At 43.0% G+C, this 16709-nt stretch overlaps 1 non-coding gene across 1 annotated transcript; it reads left to right on the top strand.

The window, feature by feature from the left end:
- Nucleotides 1-806: 806 nt before the first annotated feature.
- TRNAG-ACC (transfer RNA glycine (anticodon ACC)) lies at nt 807-879 on the top strand. The gene has a single exon. It is a non-coding gene; the product is annotated as a tRNA-Gly (tRNA).
- The last annotated feature ends 15830 nt before the right edge of the window (nt 880-16709 follow it).

Here is a 16709-nt window from a genome sequence, read left to right on the forward strand (position 1 = left end):
GTTTTGTATCCACCCCTGGTGAGATCATTGAAAGAAAGGGGGCCGGCAGACATGAACAAATCCGTCACCACCTGGGAACGCGTTACTTCTAACCGTTGCGTCGTCCAAACTCACTGCACTGAAGCGTCCTTGCTACGATCTCCCGCGAAATTATGCACAAATCACGGTGAGTTAGGATGCTCTCCTAGTGAACCCGGGCTGCTGTCACCGAACAGCCCAGACTGGGTGGCTTAGAGGACACAGATTTGTTTTCTCACGCTTCCGTCGGCTGGAAGAGTGACAGGTAGGGCTCTCTTCCTAGCCTGCAGACAGCTGCCTTCCTGCTGGGTCCTCCCGTGGCTGAGAGAGAGAGAGAGAGAGAGAGAGAGAGAGAGAGAGAGAGAGAGAGAGAGAGAGTGTCATCTCTCTGCTGTTTGTTCTCATAAGGACAATACCTGCATTTTGAGGTCCTCACGCACATGACCTCTGTAACCCTAATCGCTCCCTCCAAGATCCCTTCTCCAAACACCATCACATGGGGCTTAAAGGTTCAACATGCGATCAGCAGACAAGCTGAAGACCCTTCAGCCTGAGTCTGCGAAACGGTTTACAAATGGAAAACGACGCAGCGTTTGATCACGGTGGTGTATTTTTGCAGAAAAAAGATAACACTTAGGCAAATAACACTTAGTATGCTGCTAAAAGGAACGTCAGTGAAGGGTTTCAAACGTTTAAGAGGCACACAGACGACATATTTACAGGCAAGGTTCATGCATTTTTTCTTAATAGGCAAGGATCTGTTAGTCTAAAAAAGATACCCAGGGCGGGGAGGGGAGAGCTCAGTGGTAGAGCGTGTGCTTACCACGCACGAGGTCCTGGGTTCCATCCCCAGTCCCTCCATTAGAACAAGTCAGTAGGGGACGGGGGTGGGAAGGGATAGACAGGGAGTGTGAGATTTGCAGAGACTGACTGGTATGTATAAAAGAGATAAACAAGTTTATACTGTAGAGCACAGGGAAATATATTCAATATTTTGTAGTAGCTCATGGGGAAAAATAGTATGAAAGGGAATGTATGTATATTCATGTATGAAATAAAATAAAGCAAAATAAAATAAAATAAATAAGTAAATAGATAAAAACCTAGTTATCTATCCTTCCCTCCCCCCAAAAAAGAGATATCCAGACAACATTATTTACAGGCAAGGATCCATTAGTCTAAAAAAGATACATGTTTATGGGCAAGGTTAGTCTAGAAGTACCTGAAAAAAATTAATTTGAAAGAAGCAGGTGTTAGCTTATTTCTACTCCAGACAGAGAGCATCTCTCTATACAACCCTGTTGTGCCGAGGGGCACCCCCTACAGACAATGCAGAGATGGACACTTTGACGCCAAACTCCCCGTGTCTCAGGAAATACCTTGTTTTTCATCAGTCAGTGACACCAATAGATATCAAATTTCTGTAACTAACATACCAAAAAAAGCTCCAGAGGATGAGTATGTTTCATTTTCTACGAAACCTCCTAGAGAAACAGGAGGAGAGACGTGAGCGGTCTCCCCTCCCCCTAATCCCCCGTGCAGGGGAGAATCGCCCCTTCTGGATGTTGGAAAGATGTGACTGTGCAAAGCCCCAGGTGCTCCTTACTCTGTCACGGCACGTAGACCCACTTGTGTCTTCCACAAGGTACCACCTAACTTGCATTTTTGGCACAGAGTTGGTGGGGTGTCACGTCCAACTCGTACTGGCTTGAGAGAGCAGATTATTCCATTTCCCAGAATTTTCTGAGCTGCTCCATGTCACTTAGGTAGCTTTAAATGTTCAACGAAGGGGATAGTGACATCAAATAACTTGGGAACGGCTACAAATTAGGACTCCCCCCCCCCCCCACTGCAGACAGTTCCTAAATATTTACCAGCAGACTGTTGCATAAAACTCAAATATTCAATTTATTCCTTGAATATTAAAAAGCCAAGTCTGCCACTTGACATTTGCTTATATATGAGTCGTTTCCTTCTGTCTGTTAAGGACCAGAGTTTCTTGTTAGCTCTGGTGCTGCCAATAAGAGTCAAAATGTCTAATTTGATCCAATAGTACGATCTGGAGTGACACAAAGGGTACCTGCCTCCTGTGCAGCCAAGACAGTTTGGACCTCGGTCTCCCTACACAACAGAAGGCAAGTTCTCAGACCCAGTGTCCCCCAGCCTCCATCCTTGCATCCAAGGGTGGCTCTGGAAAGCAGCCTTTTCTACCTGAGAATAATTCATATGCAAAGACCGTGGACCTAAAATAGTTGAAACCATCTGAAAAAGAAGCATCAAGTAAGCAGTGTCATGCTGTCTTATAAGAAGTCTTGCCTCACGTCCGTAGTCATCAAGACAGCGTGGTTCGTTGGTGGAGGGACACACACAGCTCGGTGGAATGCAGCTGTGAGCCCAGAAATAGACCCACACAACCTACAACCCACCTTTCAACTGATTTCTGACAAAGTTGCAAAAAACAATTTACTGGAGGAAAGCTCGCTTGTCAACAAATGGTGTTGGAGCAATTAGACATCCATGCGTAGGCATCCAAGAAACAAGTCGAAACATCATCCAAAAATCTTGTACAGAAATGAACTCAGAGTGGATCATAGACTCCAGTGCAAAAGTGTTGTTTATAAAGAAAAATACAGGGGGGCAATTTTGCAGCCAAGGCTAGGCTAAGAGCTGTTAGACTTGACCACAAACCCTTAAACACAAGATCCATGAAGAGGGGAACAATGATGATGCATGAAAATTAGAAACATTTGCTGTTTGAAAGCTCATGTGAAGACAATGAAAAGACGGATTACATACCAGGAGAAAACATTTGCCAAGTCCACATCCAATACAGGACGGGTATCCAGAATTCTTAAAGAATCCGCAAGGCTCAACCATTTTTGTAAAATCCACTTTGAATCGGCAGAGCACAGAGCACATGGGGGGCAATGGAACTGTTCTGTGGCCACAACGGTGGATACATGTCATTGTACCGCCACACGTGGTCCAAACCCAGGATGAACGCCACCAACAGTGACCCTGAGTGTCAGCTGTGGAAGTCGGGTGATGATACATTCTCTTGTAGGTGTGGACAAAGAATGTCCCCTGTCATTTAGGAAAACAAAGGAGGTTCCAGCCATCCAGCCATCACCACTGCAGCCACAACCTCCCATCAGTGGTGCCCCCTTGAGTGGGTTCGGGATGGAGAAAAACAGGACAGTGGCTGTACATTAAGATGCACATCAAAGGAATTACTCCAGTGAGCCCAGACTCTTGGCATCTTCCCACACGTAGAAAAGTACTAAAAGCATTGATCTGCGATGTCTGGTTTTCTTTAATTAACAGTAATCTTTTGATGTTCTAACTACCTGGGCTTTTTTTTTTTCCTGCAAAACAAACAAACAAACAAACAAAAAAACTATGTATCCTGGCTCATCCTTTACCTCCTGGGAACAGTCCCCAAGAGCGATCTGAGAGGCTGTCTCCTGGGCTTAAGTCCTCAGAGCGTCCCCTGAATTAAATATAATTGTCAGCTTTTAGGTTGTGCATTTTGTTTTCAGTGGTGGTAGGTCCTGCTCTAGTGCAAGATACCAATTATAGTCGGAACCATGTGTATCCGGAGACAGTATACAGGAACGCTTTCTAATTTCTGCACAAGTTTTCTGTAACCCTATTGCTGCTCTAAAGAAAAAAGTCTCCAACTTTTTTTTTTTTTTAAGTGTAAGATAATCCATTATGTCAGCTGGAATTTGCTCATTTCACCATGGACACGGGGAAAATTACAGTTTGAATCTTGACTGACCTTGTGCCTATTTCTTGAAGGAAATGGGTTTCAAATGGTATGAAAATTAGTCCAAATAAATCGCTGGTGGCAACAGGCACAATGAGTTTAAAATTTGCCTTGCAATATACAGGGATGTTTGGAAGACATGAAGAGTACATGTTAATGTGGAAAATGTGTTATACAATTGGTGAAGACTTGATTTTGGTTGGATAAGCCAGATCAAGTTAGTAAGGTAATCTTACTGTTTTCCTTGGTAGAAAATGAGCTCTTTAAAAAATTTACCTGGCTATAAAGAATAGTCAATTCCACTGAAATTTACAATAGGCTGTTACAAATACAACTAAATATTTTAATTGTTTTAGCATCAAGGACCTAGTAAGGTAAATGTTAACATGCAGCTCTCATGTTCAATTTTATAATTTACAGTTACACCAAAATTCAGAAATGATTAATGTGATATTCATAGGGGTAAGGAATTAATAAATCTATTTCTTTGCATTAATAAGTCAAGCATTTTATCCAGAGGAACTTTTTTTTCTTCTCCTTTTTCACATTTTTTTTTTCAGGTCAAACTAGAATATTTTCTTCTTTAAAGATGAAGTTCCCTCATTAACATTCTGAGTCAATTTTTCCCCCATAAAAAAGCAATTTGAGTGAGAAGCATTAAGTGGAACGGAGTCCAAAAGCAATAATATAAACATTAAAAACAAGCAAACAAAAAAGTCTCCACCTGACCAAAATATAATCCCTGCATTTGATTTTCTGGGAAAAGAAGCAAAAGAGCAGTGTTAGGAATATTTCCATTCCCTGTAACCCACCAAAAATAGATCTGTAAGAAATGAGTTGACATACAAGCGTATTCAGTCCCTTTTGCCATGTCTTTTTTTTAAGAATACAAATGTGTAGCCGTCTGACAAGAAAGAGAAGATGAGATATGGCAAGTAAAAATGCCCAATTATGTTGAAATGTAACACTGACTTCAGAATCCTCTACTTTTGGTGCCGTAAATATACCCTTGAGAGAACTAACACCTTAGCTCCAAAGAGTGTCGGAATGGTTTCTTCAAACTTTAACACAGCTTCTGCCCAACTGTAATCATAATTTTTTCTGAAAAAAAAAAAAAAGATTACTCATGAAGGACATTGGGGGCCCCCATGATTGACTTGTGTCCCCTCAAGATTCGTATTTTGAATCTCTTAACACCCAGGATCTCAAAATGTGATGTATTTGGAGATTGGGTCTTGAAAGAGGTGGGAGGTAAAATGAGGTCACTAGGGTGGGCCCTGACCCCAGAGGACTGGGGTCCTTATAAGAGGAGGAGATGAGGACCCAGACACTCACAGAGGGACGCCCACGGGAGGACACAGGGAGGAGCCGGCCGTCTGCACACCAAAGGGAGAGGGCTCAGGAGACCCCAGCCCTGCTCACACCCTGATCTCAGATCCCAGCCTCCAGGCCTGGGAGGGAATAAATGTCCCTGTGTAAACTACCCGAGTCTGGAGGGCACCGTTACGGCAGCCCTCACAGACTAAGACAGGAGCTGTCCATGGTCCTCAAGCATAAAAATTACATCCGGTGATGTTCAGTGTGGTCACTGAGAGAAGAAGGAGGCATACTCTAACCAAGTAGTTATTTCAGAGGCACAGATAGAGCCGCTGGTCATTTCCACTGGACAGACTTTCCCTCCTGGGGAGGATCCATCTCGTTTCCTAGGCGACTGATTCTCCTTCACCACGCTGCAGGTTCCGATGAGAGCCTTGGAGGGTTTGGACCCCTCTGTCCCTTCTTCACAGCACCGATTCCGGAGCAGGACCTGCTTGCCCGTGTGTGAAACACTCCCCGTCTCTCTTGAGTGCCCACCTCTCAAATGAGATGCTTTGAAGTTGTGCTCCTTCCTCTTAGCATAGGCAGTGGATTGTGTGTGTGTGTGCGTGCGCGCTCGCGTTTGTGTGTGTGCTTGCTTTTTTGGTTTTTCTTTGTTTGACTGATTTTTAATGAAGAATTTTAATCTTCACATAACTCTAGATTTGTGTACTGTTGTAGGAAACAGTATAGAGAAATATCACGCATGCTTCCTGGTAGCTTCTCCCATGGTAGCATCTTGGTGAATTATAGCCTAATGTCACCAAGAGAATATTGACATTAGTAAATGGACCTTTCCCGGCGCCACAAGGTTCCCTCATGTTCCCTTTTGTAACCACACCCACCTTCCTTACCTTCACCCTGGAAGCTACCAGCCTGTTCTCCATTTCTGTGCTATAAACATGTTTAATTCAGTTCAGGCACCTGTAAGTATGATTGGGCAGTATTGAGGACTGACTTTCCCCAGTCAGTGTCCTTGGAACTCATTTTGATTCATATAAGGTGGTGCAGGTGCCAGCAGTTTATTCCTTTTTCTTGCTGAGGGACACACATTATGTGAGTGCACACAGCTGTGTCACAATTCCCTTGCTGAAGGATTTAGTGGCAAATTCCAGTTTGGGCCAATATGAATGAGGCTGCTAGAAATATTTAGCTACAAAAGTTTATGCACACGTGAAGCCACACGTTTCCATTTCTCTGAGATAAACGTCCAAAAGTTCTGAGTTGTATTGTTGGTTTTTTGTTTGTTTGTTTTGTTTTTGTTTTTGAAGAAACTTCCCAACTGTTTTGCAGAAAATTAGTTCCATTTGCACTTCCATAGAAATAGATGAGTGATCCGATTTCTTTTTTTAATCTTTTTTATTTAATTGAAGTATAGTCAGTTTACAGTGCATTAGTATTTCTGGTGCACAGCATCGTGTTTCAGTCATACATAGGCAAACATATATTCGTTTTCATATTATTTTTCATTATAAGTTATATGATATTGAATATAGTTCCCTGTGCTCTCCAGAAGAAACTTGTTGTTTATCTGTTTTATACGTAGTAGTTAATATTTGCAAATCTTGAACTCCCAGTTTATCCCTTCCGACCCCCTTTCTCCTGGTAACCATATGATTGTTTACTAAGTCTGCAAGTCTGTTTCTGTTTTGTAGATGAGTTTATTAGTGTCTCTATTTTTCTTTTTTTTATATTCCACATATGATTGATATCATATGTTATTTTTCTTTCTCTTTCTGGCTTACTTCACTTAGTATGATCATCTCCAGGTCCATCCATGTTGCTGCAAATGACATTATTTCCTCATTTTCATGGCAGAGTAGTATTCCACTGTATAAACATACCACAGCTTCTTTATCCAGGCATCTGTCAATGGACATTTAGGTCGCTTCCATGTCTTGGCTATTGTGAATAGTGCTGCTGTGAACACTGGGGTGCAGGTGTCTTCTCTAATTACAGTTCCCTCCAGATACATGCTCAGGAGTGGGATTGCTGATAAGTGATCCAGTTTCCACACATCCTTGCCAGCATTTGGTGTTCTCACTATTTTTTTATTTTGGTCATCTCATAGGTGTGGGTGACATCTCCTTTTCAATTTGCATCCCCTGATTCCTGATGGCACTGAATCTCTGTTTATCTGCTTGTTTGGCGTCTCTCCAACCTCTTTGTGAAATGCCTCTGTCTTTTGTCCATCTTCTCATAGGTTTGTGTGATTTATGGTTGAGTTGGGACACATTTTTTAATATATTCTACCTATTATTCTTCTGTCAGGTTTGTAGGTGGCAAATATTTTCTCCAACAGTGTATTTTTAATATGTTATTTTCTTATCTGTTTAATCATTTTATTAGGTTTCAGACAAGAAGCATTTGGGGATCTGATCCCTCCATAATTTTATCTTTTAAGCCCCGTCATTTTGTTAGAACTATGTTACATGTCTTTTTTATACAATTAATTGTAAGAAGGGCCTTTTGCCACGTAACCTTAATAATGCAGTTTGACTCAATGGCTTAGTCAAGAGGGACCCCTCAATGATGACCCCAGGTTACTGCCGCAGTAAGCAAGCGGTGGAGGGGATGGTGGGATTACAAGATACAGAGACGGAACGATCATAGAGGAAGGAACTTTTCAATAATGCAAAAAGAAAAAAAAACTCTCCAGGAACCTGTAAGAGAAAATTCCTCTTTCAGGTTGGCACGTTTGACCTTGCGGAAAACCCAAAAGCCGCTGCCCCCTTCTTCCCCATAGACAGGAGATGTTCCCTGAATTCCTGCTTGAAAATTGGGCGTCTCCGTCTAAATACGTTTTATGATGGCTTCATTCTCTCCTCAGTCCTCAGCTGCCTGTATCAGGGTTATAGCAGGGAGTCATAAAAGCATTCAAGCCTTTTTTTTTCAGGACGTCATCTGTATGAAACACATTTTGCCAGCATCTAGATTATACTGTGATATGTGTGAACGCAGGGGGTTCTCCCTTCCCTCAGAGATGGTCCGTCAGTGCGTGGGGACCACCCGGTCGAGGGACACGTGTGAACAGAACAGAAAGGAGCCAGTGGTTTCTTTTAAAGCAGCAGTAATCCCAAGTTAATACAAAAGCAAGTGCCCAGGGCAACCCGATGACCTTGCAGGTTCTAAGTCTGCAGGTGCGGGCTGGGACCTCTGGTCCCCTCTTTCTAGCAAGCTCTCCAGCGACTTCGACTTGATGGCTCTCAAGCAATCCATGTATAAAAAGTTCAAAGTGAATGCAAAACTCATCAATCTTGTTAGCTGTCAAGACAGTGTTTTACCATTTGGGAAGTCTGGTGCCTGGGGAGAGCTGGGCTTTGGTTTCTGACTCTCTGGCGATATTCTCTGTCTATCTGGACCCTGTTCACCACATTTCCATTTTGCACAAAGTCCACAGCACTGTCTACTTACTCTTGTAAATTTGTCTGCAGTTATGGTTTACTTGGATACAATGTGTTCTTAACTCAAAAAAGGAAAAGAAGACAAATTTTCCCCTGTAGTCATCCAGAGGAAATTTGATTCATTGTGAAGAAAATACTCAGTTTTGAGCACACGTCCTCTTGTATATTGGGCGCAAGTGTTTGTTAAAGTCACGTTGGCAAAATTCTGACCGCTCCGTCTTGATCAAACATTGCACCTCTTGAATGAAGTTCTGTGCAAAGACTCCAGCCAACGTTGCAAGAAAACAGCTGGCAATTCTAGAGGGTAAAATAAAATGAAGACACGTGTCTATCTTATTGCAGAATGCCATGCAATTTAGCTGTCCTGCAAAGGATGTAGCTTTGACATAAATGGCACGCTTTTTGCAACATGGTTATCAAACCAGAATAATGTGGAACCCAACTTATAGATTCCGCCTTTCTGTAAAATACTGTAAAATCCTTCTTCATTGAAGCCATTGAGAACGTCTTTGTAAATGTTACTTTTCAAGTTACATAAGGAAACATTCACTCAGTCACACGTACTTGGGAGTGAATGTTAAAGACCCTCACACAGGATGACTTCACTCACCAAAAAAAGTCACATAATAAGAGTAATTGCTTGGTAAATGTTTGCTTGCATGGATTAATTTTTTTAAGTAATGCGTCAGGTTTTCAGTTTCACAGTTACATGAGAGCAAATTTGAGACTGTGTATAAGCTATGTAAATCATTGCTAAGTCCCCAGAGTCCCTAGTTATGAAACATTATACACGGAAATATTTTCTGCCAAATAGCATTTACATATATCCAAAATGTAAACGTTACCTTTCGGTAATTCTTTCTGTCTTTTTCATGTAGAATTCTTAAATCTAAATTTGCAAACATGCAATACAGACCCTTAAGCTTGGGAGGCTTCACAAAATACATTCTCATTTAAGATTTTATTTTAGTGGAGATTTTAAAAATTTAAAAATTAAAATGTTACATCAGCATGGGTTGCAACAACAGTTGGGAAAAGGAGTGGACGATTCTTCAACGCTCTCCAGCAGTCGGACAACCTTTGAGAAACGCATGGATTCACTGATATATTACGTGCAGATTAATTGATACAGTATCTGCAGTGTTCCCCCTGAGGGGCGTGCTGTTAAGAATTCCGCGTTTTAGATGAACACAGTCATGCATGCACGCACACACCACCCCCCTTACACACACACACGAAGGTGTACACACACGAGGCCACACTCACATACACTCGCACTTTCTCTCTGACACACACACACAGCTCTTCCAACGCTGTCAACCTGGGACTGGAAACATACCCAGTGGGTTTTCCATCCCAGGTACCATCCTGACCTCTGGGAAGAAGCCCCCACTGGTTAAAGTCCTGTCTGTGATGCCCCAGGACAGTGTCCCTAAGAAGCTCAGTCAGCCTGATTGACACCAGGATCTTCTCAGTCCTTACACAGGGAGATACTATCTTTTGGGGAGGAGGGGTCAGGCAGGTAATTAGGTTTTATTTATTTAAATCTTTTTTTTTTTTTTTAATGGAGGTTGGGATTGAACCCAGGACCTCGTGCATGCTAGGCACTCACTCTACCACCGAGCTACACCCTTGATCCTTCCACTTCCATGTCCCTTTAAAGCTCTGAATGAAGTCTCCCCACTTCTCTCTGATTCCTTCTTCACAGACCTTTCAGATTTCCGCCTTCTTTCTCCCACTACCCCGGGCGGATTCATCGACTCCGTTTTACATCCGTCATCAGAGCAAAGTGAACCTTTCCTCCCACGTGCTGCCACAGTCCCCACCTTGGCAGCAAACTCTCCCGCTGCAAAACTCACTCACGCTGGCTTTGAAAACCACCCATAATCAGGCTTCCCTTTTGTATCCAAGCTGACCGCGCCCCTCCGGGAAATTGCACATTTATAGGAACTGCACTGTTGCAGGAGATTCCCCTGTAACATCAAAACGGCTTTTGTTCATTCACGTAATTTATTCTTTCCTCCCACAAATGTGTTTGGAAGGCTCCCGACACTTTGGGAACTGACACGTTTAACAGATGGTCTGCTCCTGGCTTCGAGATCCAGTGACTTTAAGTTCTTCCTGACTGCCTCTGATGGAAATATGCACCCCAGCTTCCTGGATGGCACAGAACCTGCCACGGCCTCAAGCTGTCCTTGGGCTTTCAAAATTGGAGATCCAGTCTGATCGCTAAGGACGTCCATTGCAACGCTCAAAAGTGGTTCAGTGTGAGATTGATGAGAAACGTTCAAAGCCAAACATTCTTGCCTCTAAAAAAAAAAAATTCCTCTCTGTTAGTCTATCAAGAAAAAAAAGTAGGAACAAAACCAACAAACTCTTGTAAATACTAAATATATAAAAACATAGATACATAATTATCAGCTGTATACTAGCAACATTCTGTGCAGTATATAGATGTGTGTATACATACAACCCCTGCATTGTGCAAATATTGTATTTTATATGAAGTATACAACAGAATAGCAGACGGTATTTATATTGAAACAGTGTATACCATCTATTACTAGATGTTACATATGCTGTGTATTGATTTGATATACGTTCATAATATACTGTGTATTAATTACATAATACTATGTATTACAGTATATCCCATCTAAACGGTGTGCACTTACGTCTGCACACACACAATTATATATACAAATAATTTGATTTCATATATAAGCTCTCCCTGCACACAGTTGCTATCTTCTTCTTTATGTTTTAGACCAAAAATAAACACGTGGGCTACATTCTTAGGGAGCAACATTTGCTAGTAAATTATTTTCTCAGCATTTCTGACCAAGCACAGCAACCGTAAATCAGAGGAAGGTGGCTTTAGTATCAACGTCCCCAGACGCCAGGAGCTGCCCTCCAGGGTGATGAAAGGCGCTTTTGCGTGAGTCAGGCCCCTTCCCGTGTCGAGTTCGCACCAGGCGTTCTGCTTTCGACGGGGTCCTTGATTCCCCCCAGGGGCTTCTGGGACGCTGCGGGCTTTCAAATCAAGGGAGGTTGACGCCCCGGCGTGAGGATGAGGAGATGTGTTCCTGCCAAGGACTCGGGAGTGCTTGAGAGAACAGAGTGTGCTTCCTCAAGACTCTTTGACAAAACATCTCTCACCAACAGGTGGAGAGGTGAAGAGAGACTTCTTGATTCCCCGGTGTTGGAAGACGTGCTTAAAAGGCTTCCCGCTGGCTTGGGTCGGTCTTTCGTCGCTAAAATACTGAACTGACGTTTAGAACCATGCAAATGACTGTACCTTTTAACGCAGACACCCTCAGTATCCTGATTTATAATCCCGTCATAAGTCAAAGTTTGCACAGCACACCCTGCCTGCAGCAAGGACTTGACTGATAAACTGAGAGGCTGAGAGATGCAGAATGGATTGACTCACATCCCAGGACCTCACCATCGTCGCAGCACTTGCGTTCCTGAGTTCCCAGCCCCCTCACCATCCCCACCGTCCGGGCTCCGTTTCCGAGTTCCCACAGTGTTTTCTGTTGCTGTGCTCAGAGCTCCGTGATCTTCTGATTGGCACGTTGATACGTCAGGGGTCTTCCAACCAGGTCCCTCAGTTTCTCACTGTTTTGCTTTCCCTCTGCTGGAGTCCTGTAGGCTTCCAACGCTGAGACACAAGTCAGTGACAACCCACCTGCACCCCATTAACAGGGGGCATCGTAGGGTTACATCCTACACAGTGTGTGTTTGGCATGCATGAGGTCCTGGGTTCAATCCCCAGCACCTCCATGAAAAATAAATACATAAACCTAATTACCGCCCCCAAAACAACAACAACAAAAAACCTGATATAAATAAATACATTAAAATTTCCCATTTACCAGCATCATTTAAGTCTCCCCGCTCTCTGTCTGTACCAGTGCCAGCGTGCACGCCTGTCCAGCGAGCCGTGTCAATGGTAAGATTCCAGTGCACGTTTGGAACTTTTGCTGGAAACCGTATTTCTCATATCATCCAAATACATTCCCACTGCACTTCATCTTCAAGTAGCCCAGTTCTTTCCCAGCTGGAGTGATGGGGGTGACAGTGTTCTGAAAAAAAAAAAAGAAAAATGTGTTTAGGTTCCTACATCCTTAACTGATTCACATGTGCTTTAAATTCTGCAAGTCACAGGGATCTTTGACCTGGAGCCACGACTTAAATCATTACCTGCCAAAGAAAGGAAAACTATATATATAAAATGTGCACAAACCTACGTCACCACCCGACGTATGTGAAAATCTCTTGCTCAGTTACTGCATTTCTGCACATCAAAGGATTGCGATGAGATTTAGGGTGGGAATGAAAAATCCACCAGTTTTTCTCAACTGGGAGAGCAAACCTGACTTAAGGAAAAAAAAAAGGTTCTCACTGTTTAAAGTTCTATTTTGGATAAATGATATAGGTATAAAATATTCAATATATTTTGTGGGGGGAAGAATTTTTATTGATACATAGGTTACAGTGAAATAAATACAGTGGTAGGTTTTTAGAGGAATCAAAAGATAGAATTTCAGTTAAAGTGTGTTTTCATTTCAAAAGAAATCAGCGTTCTCTGAGTCTCTCACTTCCTCTCTGTCTCATACATGCACACTCACACGGACACAGGTGTGCACACACAGGACCTTTGGGTGCACACACACTCACACGGACACAGGTGTGCACACGCAGGACCTTTGTGGTACTCAAACATCTTGAGCTTTAGTTTTCTCCCTCTCCTCTTTTGTGCAGAAAAGTCTTGCATCTACACATCTCGCCACGTGACCTAAATCAGATGCTCATTTTGGGGACAGATGCTCACTCCTGACAGAGATGCTTCCTTACCTCAGTTTCTCCCAGCACATGCAGGTCTTTTATAATTATAATAACATGCATATCCAAGTATGTATATTTATACCGTGTTATATCTCAAACATGTGCTTTCGGCTCCTTAAGTGCAACCCCGCCCCCTAATGCATGCTTCCTACCGAGGGATCCTTCGCTATTGTTGCCACGTAAGTTTCCTAGGAACTGACCATGCCTTAAGCAGGAGCAATGCAGAACAGCCAGGATCCGTCTCCCATTAGGTGGACGTCTTCGGTCTGGCATCTCCCGTGTCATCCAAGTCCAAACGCGTATCACTTGAAACGCACTACCTTAAAATATCACGGTGTGTGGTCCTGGCAAAATTCTGACAAACAGAAGTTATCTGACTCAATGCCAGCCCATGCCTCTCAGATTTTACTCTCTTGCTGCCCACATACTTGATTAGCACTTGTGTAATCTACTTGACATCAATATACGATCAAGTCGGTCTATTAATCCAAAAGTCAGCCAGTTTAACAGAAATGGATTGAAAGATAAGTGTGAAATCGTTGGCTTTATGTCACGTAGACGGCAGTGGCTAAGGTCACACCATCACTTCACTGTCAAGTCTCTGTGGTTTAATTTAAGCCCTCGTTTCAGATACAAAAATTGGGGTGTGGGTCCACGGAATGGCTGGCCGGTTTAGTGCAGATTCAAGAGTGGAAACCAGGATGAGACTTACTGTTTGCTTTACGATCACTTTTTAAACTTCTGTGTTGAATCTCCTCTGATAATGACGAGCGATACATTTTAGGTTGATGATGATTAACGCCTTAAAAGGACAGTTAGCGTTTAAGTAAGCTTGATTAAAAATCAACGGCCATGAACACCAATGCAGACAGCCCACTGTGTGGTAGAATTATCTTATGCTCCTGTGTTTTAGCCACAGGGGTTGTGTTTTTAAGCTTTTTAGTTTTTTAAAGTTTTTGGTTACTGAGAAGATTGCATTTTTTTCTCCCAAATTTATGCGGTTGAGAGTGAACCCTGCACGGTATCACAGAGGCAAACCAAGATATAACAGAGACCCAGGTTAATCGGTAATTTTCAAGAAAGGACTGACCTGAGTGGGGAGAGGCGTGGGCTGCACAGGGCTGCGGTGAAGAGGGAATCCAATGTAGAGAAGGACGGAAGGGTGTGAGGGTTTGAAAATCCTAAGGGAGAAAATCCATTCAGGGGAGACTGGAAGAGTCGGCCTGATTCTATGGAGATCCAGACTGTACAAAACAGAAAGGACCCATGAAATCCTTTGGCTTTTCAACGCCAGAGGAGGGGGCCAGATGTCCATAGGTTCTGACCAAGTGAAGTTGAGGCCGTCATAATGTGTCGATCGCATCACACTCAGTTGCCTTGGCAACGGCCCAGCCTTGACACCATGAGGGGGACACAGGTAGCCCGAGCAGGGAAGAGAGGCAGAGCCCACTCCCCGGGGTCCGGAGAGCTGGCCAGAAGGGGCACGGGGGGTGCGTGTGGAGCACAGGAAGGACCATGGACAGCGGCACTGGGCTGGCGCGTGAGCAGGTGCACTGGGCCTGCAGGCTCGGGGACCAGGTGGTCCTGAAGCCCCCGGAAGACCCCCTGGGACACTGGCTGTCGTCCGTGTCAACTCCGCGGTGAGTCTTCATACCTCTTCCTTGGTTCCTCGAGCCCACCTGATCCCAGCGTGCGGGGAACTGGACCTCCTGGGAAGATGGCAGGTGAGGAATAAGCCAACTGAAGGTGTCTCGTGACCCCTCAGAGTCATGTGCAGTAAAATATGGTTCCTCTGAGTCACCCCGCCCGTGATGACAGCTCAGCCCGGGTCAGCGCCTTTGTACACGTTCCCATCGGTGGAAGTCAGAGTATCGTTCTCAGAGCAGAGAGGCACTGACAGAACAGAAATCAGTCTGAAATTGTGACTTAACTTGTAATAGTTTTCCTTGTTCAAGACAGTGTGGTGACGGTTCCCCTTTGAACAGAGGGTCTCACGGCCATTGTACCGTCCTTCTGGATTAAAATGACCCAGAAGAACATTTCCCTTGAAAATGTGGAATTTTTCTCTCTATCATCAGTAAAATTACCATTGTGTTAGCTCTTTATTCCCTTTTTTAAAATTCTTATTTTTCAATGAAGTGTAGTCGATTCACAGTGTTAGTTTCAGGTATATAGCAAAGTGATTCACTTACACATATACGTATATATATTTTTTCAGTTTCTTTTCCATTACAGCTCATTACAAAATATTGAACATAGTTCCCTGTGCTGTACGTCTTTGTTGTTTATCTATTTTGTATATAGTAGTGTGTATCTGCTAATCCCAAACTCCTAATTTATCCCTCTCCCCATTCCTCCCTGGCAATCTGTTTTCTATGTCTGTGAGTCTGTTATTTCTAGTTTGTAAGTAAAATTTGGTGGATTTTTTTTTTCTTGTAATCCTGACACTGTCCCTTCATGTGAGGTACATAATTGTTACTTTGGTTGGTAGATACATTTGCAAAAATATTCTCCCATTCCATAGGTTGTCTTTTTGTTTTACTTATGGTTGGTTGGTAGAAACAAAATTAGGAAGTTAAGTGAGTAACCATGTGACAGAATACTATTCAGTCATTCTGCAAAACTGCGTGGTAAAGTTTTCATCCCCATTTTTTTAAGTATGTGAACATTTTTTTTTTCTGTTAAATGACATATAATCATGTGGGTATTTAAATACAGGTCTTACCGACGAACCGTGTCTGTCCTCTCAAAATGAATGTTTAAATCCTAACCACTGAAGGGATGGTGTTAGGACGTGGGGCTTTTGGGAGTTGGTGAGGCCGTGAGGGTGGAGCCCCCACGAAATGGACTAGTGTCCTCCTAAAACAGACCCAAGAGCGCTTCCTCCCCACTTCTCCATGTGGGGACACCGAGGACATCCATCTGTGAACCAGGAAGATGGTCCCCACCAGACCCTGAATCTGCCAGAGCTTTGATCTCGGTCTTCTAGCCTCCAGAACAGAGAAAAATAAATATCTGTATTTTATACGCCACCCAGTCTAGAAGCACAAACAGACTAAGTCAAACTGTTTAAAGCAACAGTTATTGGCCAGTATAGAATCCTTGAGATACAAAACAGAGGAATATGAGATCACATATCTAATATCTACAAGAAACTTTTATCAGAAAGACTAGAAGAAACTTTTAGATAAATGTATCCAAAGAAAAGATTTTTTTTGCAAAGTCATTATGAGTTTAGGAAAAGAGATGGTTAAACATTAATATGAATTATAAGTAGAAAGAAATGCAATGTCTAGTTTCCTAGGAAAAAC

This window comes from Camelus dromedarius, chromosome X (assembly GCF_036321535.1).
Source record: "Camelus dromedarius isolate mCamDro1 chromosome X, mCamDro1.pat, whole genome shotgun sequence".
NCBI classification, from domain to species: Eukaryota; Metazoa; Chordata; class Mammalia; order Artiodactyla; family Camelidae; genus Camelus; species Camelus dromedarius.